Here is a 9571-nt window from a genome sequence, read left to right on the forward strand (position 1 = left end):
ACCATCCCATACCCACAATAGATGATCTACTCCAGGTGGCAATGAGTGAAGGATTTTACAATTTGGACTTGAAGTAGGGGTACTGCCAGTTAGATTTGCATGTGAAGTCAAGGAATGTGACGTGTGTTACACACTGTGGAAAGTACAGATATAAGAGGCTGTTATTTGGGATAAATGCAGCACCCGAGATTTACCAATATGAGATCCACAAGGTGATCCAAGGCAATCCAGGGACAGCTAACATATTTGATGACATCATTTTTCATGGTGTGACGTTTAAGAAACATGACAAGAGATTGAAGTTGGTGTTGGTAAAAGTACAAGGAGCTGGTTTGACTGTGAATGCAGACATGTGCCGGTTCAAAGTTACAGAGCTGGTGTTCATGGGGTACAAGCTAACAACAACAAACAACGACACGCATTTTAAGGCCATTTTCCCTGCTAGAGCGGGGGTTAGCCTTGCGGTCCCCATGACAATCTTCTCCATTTTGCCCTATTTTCTGCATCTCTCCTTGTTAACCCCCTTGCCCGCATTTCTTCTTCCACCATCTTCAGCCAAGTCTTTCTCGGTCTTCCCCATCCTCTACTTCCTTCTACATTCATTTCCATCACTCTTCTCAACCAGTCACTTTCATCCTTCCTCAACACATGACCAAACCATCTCAACCTGTTCCTCTTCACAGCATCCATCACAGACTCTATTGCCATCATCTTTCGCAATTCATCATTTGTCTTCCTCTCTCTTAACGATACTCCGCACATCCACAGAACCATTCGCATTTCCACCCTTTCTAGCCTTCGTTGCTGCTCTACGTTCATTACCCATGTCTCGCTCGCATAAATCATAACACTTCTCACACATGCAGCATACACCTTTCCCTTCAGCTTCAACGACACTCCCCTCTTCATCAGCACGCCACTCAGTTCCCTAAACTTCTTCCATGCACATCTCACTCGAGCAACCGTTGCCGAGTCTGATCCACCTTCTCCATTCAGCATGTCTCCGAGGTAGCAAAATGTTTTCACACCTTCCAGCTTCACGCCATCTCCAAGATCCAACTCAACATTTCCTCCATCTGCAGCTCCCTCTGTGCACACCTTACATTTGAAGGTAGCTGCCACACTGGTTAATGACCCTCTCAGACCATTGCATTTTTGATGAACCCACTCAGCGCACATTGTACATTGAATGGAGTTCACTCTAACACCCTTCCTGCACACAGCACATGGCCACTTCCCAGTTCTTTCCACCTCACCACATGCTTTACCACTTGCCATCACCTTCGTCTTTCCTATATTCACCTTCAGACCTTTTGTCTCCATACATTCCTTCCACTTGTTCATCTTTTCCTTCAGTCCATCCATACTTTCCGCAATCAACACCAGATCATCTGCATATAACAACTCCCACGGTAAACCCTCCTTTACGTTCTGAGTCAGCACCTCCATCACAGCTACAAATAGTAGTGGACTTATTACCGACCCCTGATGCACTCCCACCTTCACCTCAAACTCACCACTGTTCCCGTCCTTCGTCCTTACAGCTGCGCGCGCTCTTTTGTACATTGCCATCACTACTCTGATCAACCATTCTTCCACTCCTAACTTCCTCAATGCCCATGTCAATACTTCACGTGGAACCCTATTGAATGCTTTCTCCAGATCAACAAACTCAAGAAACAACTTCTTCCTCCTCTCCATGTACTTCTCCTGCAACTGCCTCACAATAAAGAGCGCGTCTGTCGTTCCTCTTTCTGGCATAAATCCAAACTGCATTTCGTCAATCTTCACCTTCTTCCTTATCCTCCTCTCCAACACCCTTTCCAATACCTTCATTCCATGCTCCAATAACTTTATCGCGCAGTACGAGCCACACTCCAGAGGGTTACCTTTCCCCTTGTAGAGAGGGACCAGGGTACTCAGTTCCCAATGCACTGGAATGCGCCCTTCTTTCACCACCAGATGACAGATCTCTGTCATTTTCTTCACACCCCAACTTCCTGCTGCCTTCAATATATCGCCCACAACTCCCGTCGGCCCTCATGCTTTTCTACCCTTCATTGCTTTTATCGCTTCCTCAACTTCCTTCTCAGTTATCTACTCTGCCGGTCCTAAAACTGGGTTACTCTCTATGTTGCCATCCCATTCATTCTCTGTATTCAACAGCATTTCCATATATCTTTTCCATCTTCCTTTAATTCCATCTGGGTCCACAACGATTTATCCCACTTCATCTTTCAAGCAACTCACCCCCATCACATCACACCTCTCTTTCGCTATCTGCTTTGCAATCCTGAATACCGCTCTCTGACCCTCTTCCGAATCCAAGCGTTCTCCGAACATTTTCCTACATGCCTCCTGTGCCTTTGCTACCTCTTTCTTTGCAGCCTTCTTGGCTGCCTTATAACTTTCATGCTCTGCTTTTTCTGCTCCCGTATCCTTCACCTTCTGCCACTCCTTGAACTTCTTCCTCTTCTCGTCAATCCTCTTTCCAACTTCATCATCCCACCACCATGTTTCCGAGTGCCTCGGTGGTCCTTTTGTCCATCCACATACCTCACCAACGGCTTCCAACAGACTATCTTTCATTGACATCCAACCACTTTCAAGCTCAACCACATCATCCTCCACTCTACTCAGCCTCTCTTTTAATGCCTCCCTTACTGTCACCTCTTTCAACCTCCACACCTTCATTCTCGGTTGGTACTTCACCCGCCGAGCTCTCCTCGCACCTTTCACCCTTATGTCGCTGACAACCAAATGGTGCTGTGAAACAGCCTCCTCCCCCGGGATCACCATTGTGTCCCTGAGGTGCCCCCTATCTCACCTACGCACCATCAGGTAGTCAACGGTTGTCGTCGACCCACCTGACGTGTATGTAACAAGCTTATTATCCTCTTTCTGGAACCGAGTATTACAAATCAACAAATCAGCTCCATCAGCAAACTCCAAAATCCTTTCACCTTCTCCATTTCTCACACCATATCCGTAACCCCCATGAACTCCCTCAAAACCATCCATACTCCTTCCCACATGTTTTTAGGTCTCCTCCTACCACAACAACTTCCTCATCTTTCACGTTTTCCATCAGCTTCTCTATCGCACACCAGAACTTGTCCTTCTCTTCATCGCTCCGACCAACCTGCGGAGCATATCCCAAGATGACGTTCACCAAGAGCTTTCCAATCATCATTTTCACCATCATCAACCTATCACTCACTCTAGTCACACTCACCACACTGTCTACAAACTCCTCAGAAAACAGGACACCAACACCATTCACGCCCTCTGGGCACCCTTGCCACACAAACTTGTATTTCTGTCCCTGCCTACGCTTCACCATTCTCACACCACTTCCCTTCCATCTCGTCTCTTGCACACAACATATGTCCACTCTTCTTCTGATCAATACTTCCACCACTTCTCCTGATCTCCCTGTCATTGTCCCTACATTCCATGTCCCAAACCTCAGAAACCAATCTCCACTTCGGGCTGTACCCTGCTCATATGTAGTTGTAATTGTCATGGTTCTCTTTTTGAGGCATTGTTTTCATGGCCGGATGCCCTTCCTGACGCCAACCATCTTATTCGCCTCTTACGACACGCAGGGATACGGTGTACCTATTCTAAACCAGGGTACACACCGGGAGGGTACAAGCTAACGAGTGAATGAATCAACCCAACCAGAGACGATGTGGAAGCAGTAGCTGAGGCGCGAGAGCCACGGAACGCGAGTGAAGCGAGAAGTAACTATTGCGGTAACTATTGGTAACTATTGCGCAAGGTTCATTCCAAACCTCCTTCGGCCAGGAACAAAGAAATGCTTTCAGAGCATTGAAGGAGACTTTGTTGAGTGCTCAAACACTTGGATATTGCAATGTAAAAACACAAACCAAGATCATTGCAGATGTTTTTGCTGTGGGATTAGGTGCAGTGCTGGTGTAGACACAAGTGGGAGGACTAATAATTATTGTGTTTGCAAGCCGGTCGCTCAAGGAAGTAGAGTGGAGATATCTGCATACAAAAAAGGAGGCCTTGGGACTTGTCTGGGCATGTGGCAGATTCCTTGCATATCTATTTGGCATTGAGCCTGGTGTTGGCTTAGCGGTTAGGGTGCCGGCTTGGGATCCTAGGATCCTGGGTTCGAATCCCGGTCGATCGCGGAATTAACGCCAGGGGGGTTGACTCAGCCTGTCATCCTACTGAGGTCGGCAAATTGAGTACCAGCTTGCTGGGATGAATGATCACGGTGTGTACCCCGATTTAGAATAGGTACACCGTATCCCTGCGCATCGTAAGAGGCGACTAAGGGTTGGCGTCAGGAAGGGCATCCGGCCATATAAACATTGCCTCAAACAGGGAACCATGATTGTCATGGGGCCCGCAAGGCTAACCCCCGCTCTAGCAGGGAAAATGGCCTTTAAAACGATCATTCATTCATTCATTCATTGAATTTGAATTGGTGACAGACCACAAGCCACTGGAGATGATATACTCACTGAGGTCCAAGCCATGTGTCAGGTTTGACAGATGTGTCCTAATACCTCAACGATACAGGTACAAGATAGTCCACATTGCTGGCAACACAAATATTGTGGAAGCTCTGTCAAGACTATTAGAAAGTGGGTGAGGCCAGAATCTTCACTGGAGAAGGAAACTGAATCATTTGTATGATTTGTGGCGATACACGACACCAAAAGCAATGACAACCTGGGAGGTATAGATAGAGTCAGACCAAGATCCAGAGTTAAATGATAGACAGAGTATCAAGACTGAAGATTGGGAAAACTGCCCACACAAGGCATATGTAGCCATGCGAAATGAGCTATGTGGAATTGGGAAAGGTGTTCTCTGGGGTAGTAGGTGCCACAGACAAACAGACAAATTGTAGTGCCACAGACATTGAGACAAAGACTGGTGATATTAGCACATGAAGGTCATTTTGGAATTGTTTGTGCCAAACAGAACCTGAGGACAAAAGTGTGGTAGCCAGGGATGGAGAGTGACATGGAGAAATTTGTGGAGCGACATTTTGGAATTGTTTGTACCATGGATGTCAACTTGTTAGTCGACTGAATCCGCCAGAATCGGTGCGAAGTACGTTGCTTCAGTAGGATCATGGGAAGGTGTAGCTGTAGACGTTGTCAGTCCGCTATCACCTGGAGAGTCAGTGATGGTTGTGATTGACTGCTAGTCACTACTACAAATAGCCTGGAGGTGGCTTAGCGGCCAAGGTGGCTGGCTTAAGATCTTAGGGTCTTGAGTTTGAGCCCCTGTTCTGCCATTGAAATAACACCGGGTGGGTTGACTCAGTCATTCTTCAAAGGTTGGAAAAATGAGTACCAGCTTACTGCTAACAGGGGCACCGCATCAGCAGCACAGCTGAGCTTCCAGAAAATGATGCACCTGGCAACCACAGGCTGCATACAAAACAACAACTACTACTACATATATGTAATCATGGGGTCCACCACAGCAGAGAAACTGGTGGCAGCAATAGCAGAGGTTTTCATGAGGCATGGCATACCAGTGTTCTGAAAATGGGCCGCAATTCATTGCTCAGAAATGTACGGATTTCATGGAAACTATGGGCATCTACCACCATCGTGCAACTCGAAAGCAGCCACAGGCAAATGGTTAAGTAGAACGTCAGAACCAGTCTTTAGAGAAGCGTATAAAGATTGCACAAACTGAATTGAGGATTTGGAAAGAGGCCACGTTGTCGCAAGTTGTTGTGGCATACAGGGCAGCACCTCACTCTAGCACAGGGAAAAGCCCAGCGGAGCTGTTGTTTGGAAGCAAAATCCACACTAAGATGCCTGAGGTGAAGGAGGTCTTGGCTGACCAGGAGGTTCGCGTCCAGGATGTTGGGAATAAGGCATCAATCAGCCAAGCTGCATGCTGATCATTGACGTCATGCTACAGAGACTGATGTGCTGCTGAATTGAAAGAATCTGAGAAAACTTGACACACCCTTCTTGCTAGACCCTAACACTGTGGTTTCCAAGGCTGGAAGCAAGGTGACAGTTCAGTCACCAGATGGAGTTTGTTATGACAGAAACACATCACATGTGAAGAAGTATCGACATCACAATGTTCCTGATATTGGGAATTTTGAGACAATCTGTGGTCCAGAGATAGATCAACCAATAACAGAGCAACAGATGTCAATGTGAGGAGATGGGACAGAGAGGGATGCAGCGACTGATGAAGCAGCTGAACTACTCATCGGAATTCCACATATGACATGGCAAAGAAACCTCGAGATCCAGAGGTATCGCCAGATCAACATACAATGTGAAGTCAGAAGGATGCATCGTTCCTACCTCACGCTGCAGGAAAACCACATCGTGAGAAGAGAATGACAAGGAAATACAAAGATTTTGCCAGATTGCAATTCGTCAATCAAGAATGAACATAGTTGAGATTGAAGCAATAAGGTGGAATGTTGAATTGAATGTTGTGAATGGGAAATTTAAAAGTTTGAATATGTTAAAGGATTAAATAGTAAATTCATGCACACACACTTCCTATTCACGGGGGAGAGGGATGTCATCACGGATTTTATCGAGTTTGGGCTACACTGTATTTGATGACGGGAAGAACAAAAAAACGGGGTGAGAAAATATCTAGGATTGCTGATTAAACGAACACCATAGGCCATGGTGGCGATCCGTGATCACGTTTCTGTCTATCTTGCTAACGACAATGTGATACTAGATTATCTGGATTTGTAAACAGTGAAGCCGCTTCAATATTTGGCTATGTCCGTCTGTCAAACATGAAGAACCAACTTTATAACACACCGTGTTTAATTCTAAAGGGTTCCAAAGGGTAATTCTAATGGGATTTATTAGGGTAAACATAAAGGGTAATTCTAATGGGTTCTAAAGGGTAAATCTAAAAGTTAATTCTGATGGGTTCTAAAGGGTAAATGTAAAAGGTAATTCTAATGGGTTCTAAAGGGTAAATGTAAAAGGTAATTCTAAAGGGTAATTCTAAAGGGTAATTCTAAAGGGTAATTCTAAAGGGTAATTCTAAAGGGTAATTCTAAAGGGTAATTCTAAAGGGTAATTCTAAAGGGTAAATCTAAAGGGTAAATCTAAAGGGTAATTCTAAAGGGTAATTATCCTAAAGGGTAATTATCCTAAAGGGTTTCGTTCGTGTCTCGGCTTTGCCTATTTCATATTTAAAATGCCAAACTGAACCGCTTCCTTCGGACATTTTAATTTTTATAAAGGACACCAAATGTAAGTTTATTGAAGAAAAAAAACAAAAAAAAAAACCTATATTTTAGCCGGCGAAGCCGGTGTTGTCAATGAACGCGTACTATACGTATTATGTTGAAAAAACAGATTATGCTGGATCCCTTGGCTTGAGAATTTCGAAGCTTTGACGCACCAAATCGCTCAATGGAGGCCGCCATCTTGCGGATGCGGAAGTATGCATAACAAATTTGAAAAAGTTCCATAGGAGTTTGTTTCACCCGTCTTTGTTTGATTCACAATCTTATGCACCTCTAATTTGTAATTAAAATACTTTAAGACCAACCTCGGCCCGCACGGGCCTGGTTATCTTAAACGAAAATCGTCACCAAACACCGGAACCAATGAGATTCGAGCATTTGAAAAAATATTTCAAAAACCAAATCACTCAATGGAGGCCACCATCGACGGGATGCGGAAGTTTGCATAAAACAATTGCGAAAAAGTTCAATAGGAGTTTGTTTCACCCGTCTTTGTTTGATTCACTATCTTATGCACCTCTAATTTGTAATTAAAATACTTTAAGACCAACCTTGTTATCTTCAACGAAAATCGTCACCAAACACCGGAACCAATGAGATTCGAGCATTTGAAAAAATATTTCAAAAACCAAATCACTCAATGGAGGCCACCATCGACGGGATGCGGAAGTTTGCATAAAACAATTGCGAAAAAGTTCAATAGGAGTTTGTTTCACCCGTCTTTGTTTGATTCACTATCTTATGCACCTCTAATTTGTAATTAAAATACTTTTAAGACCAACCTTGTTATCTTCAACGAAAATCGTCACCAAACACCGGAACCAATAAGATTCGAGCATTTGAAAAAATATTTCAAAAAAGCTTGTTACGCGTTTCGGAGGGTGAAAACGGCGTCAAATATTCTAAAATTGACGAATAATTATTTTTTAGAAATCCCGCGGCCATAGGGGATAGTTTTTCACGGCCGGAAATATCCGAAGTTGAGACGGAATTCACCGAATTAATCAAGAAGTAAATTTTATCAATTTTAATCTCATCCAGAATGCAAATGGTGTCATTTTAGGTCTGAATTTGCGAAATTTTGTGAGCTGACCAATCAGCGATCAGCTTAGGTCAGCCAATCAACGCCATCGACACGGTTCGATTAACGACAGTCACACATTGCCGTTGAAACGGCGCTGTGGTCTGATCTGTCGGCACTGATCTTACTGCAAGCTGACTTCTTCTGGTGGAGGAAGCCGCAGTGCCCGGAGAGAACCAGTCCTGACAGCGACTGAAGTTAGAAGATGACACACATACTGTGAAAAACGTATATTAAGCCCAGTTAAAATTTCTTAAAATAGGCCCTAAGCTAGCACATCGTATCGTTACTTCCTTAAGCTTCTTGTGACATTTATTGTATGTAGGTATTGGGGAGGACTGTCTGCTCTTCTCTTTTACCAAGTCTTACCAGGTACGGTACCTACTACACCTACCACCAACTACCTAACCCACTGATGCCATCGTGATGGGTAAAATAGTGGCAAGAGGCTTTGGCTTTGCCGGCTCATTGCGGCTTTGCAGTCGGGTACTAGTATTGAAGCAAATGAACTGAAATTACACACACATTTTATATCTACATGTACATTGTACATGTCATGAGTCATGACACATCAAGGTGTCCATCAGAGGATAAGCTCGCAACCCGGATCCCAAATAAAAGAAAATTCAAAACGAACTTCAATCTGAGACGTGAAAAAACGTACGAGTTACTTACAGAAAACAGTTACATTATAAACGCGAATGTATTAATAGAACGATTAACGTGTTATTGAAAAGGTCGAAGACCAACCACGCCCCGTACCTGACGGCCGGAAAAAAAAACATCGTTTTGTTAACCACACAATAAAAATATAAAAACCTAGCCACTTTTAACATAGATGCGACATAAAAGTTACCTACCTGATTTTCAGTCCCCAAGTATGGCGGATTTAAAACAAATCCCAGCACTGCGAACAATGACGACTGATATTAGTGATAACCAGCATGAGAACAAAAACACATTAAAATCAACCAATACGGCAATAGTGGAATCCTCCTCTTCGACTTCCGCATTAAAGTTAAATACTGCGTTACAATTGCTGTGAGTTTGTAATAAAATAATAAACTTACAATTTTATCCCGATGTGCGTTGTCATTTTGAATTCAGTAAGCGTTCGTATCATTTAATTATGGGGATGGGCCAATGAACATGCTAACCGAATTATAATCGCCAATACACCGCCTAAAAGCTCACATTTGTCGGAGACGATAAGATGCCGGCCGCGACACCATCATTGTCCAACT

General features: G+C 44.0%; 1 protein-coding gene across 5 annotated transcripts in view; it reads right to left on the reverse strand.

Moving 5' to 3' along the window:
• KIDINS220 (kinase D interacting substrate 220) overlaps positions 1-9329 on the reverse strand; it is a 186845-nt gene extending 177516 nt beyond the window's left edge. For 2 of the 5 annotated variants that reach the window (XM_068108196.2, XM_068108192.2), the window contains exon 1: positions 9188-9323. The gene's annotated coding sequence lies outside the window, so the exon portion shown is untranslated. Of the gene's footprint in view, positions 1-9187 lie in introns of all 5 variants that reach the window. The other 3 variants (XM_068108197.2, XM_068108193.2, XM_068108194.2) reach the window with 3 other exon arrangements.
• Positions 9330-9571: the final 242 nt, after the last annotated feature.

The sequence above is a fragment of the Myxine glutinosa genome, chromosome 2, assembly GCF_964187855.1.
Source record: "Myxine glutinosa chromosome 2, kmMyxGlut1.1, whole genome shotgun sequence".
NCBI lineage: Eukaryota > Metazoa > Chordata > Myxini > Myxiniformes > Myxinidae > Myxine > Myxine glutinosa.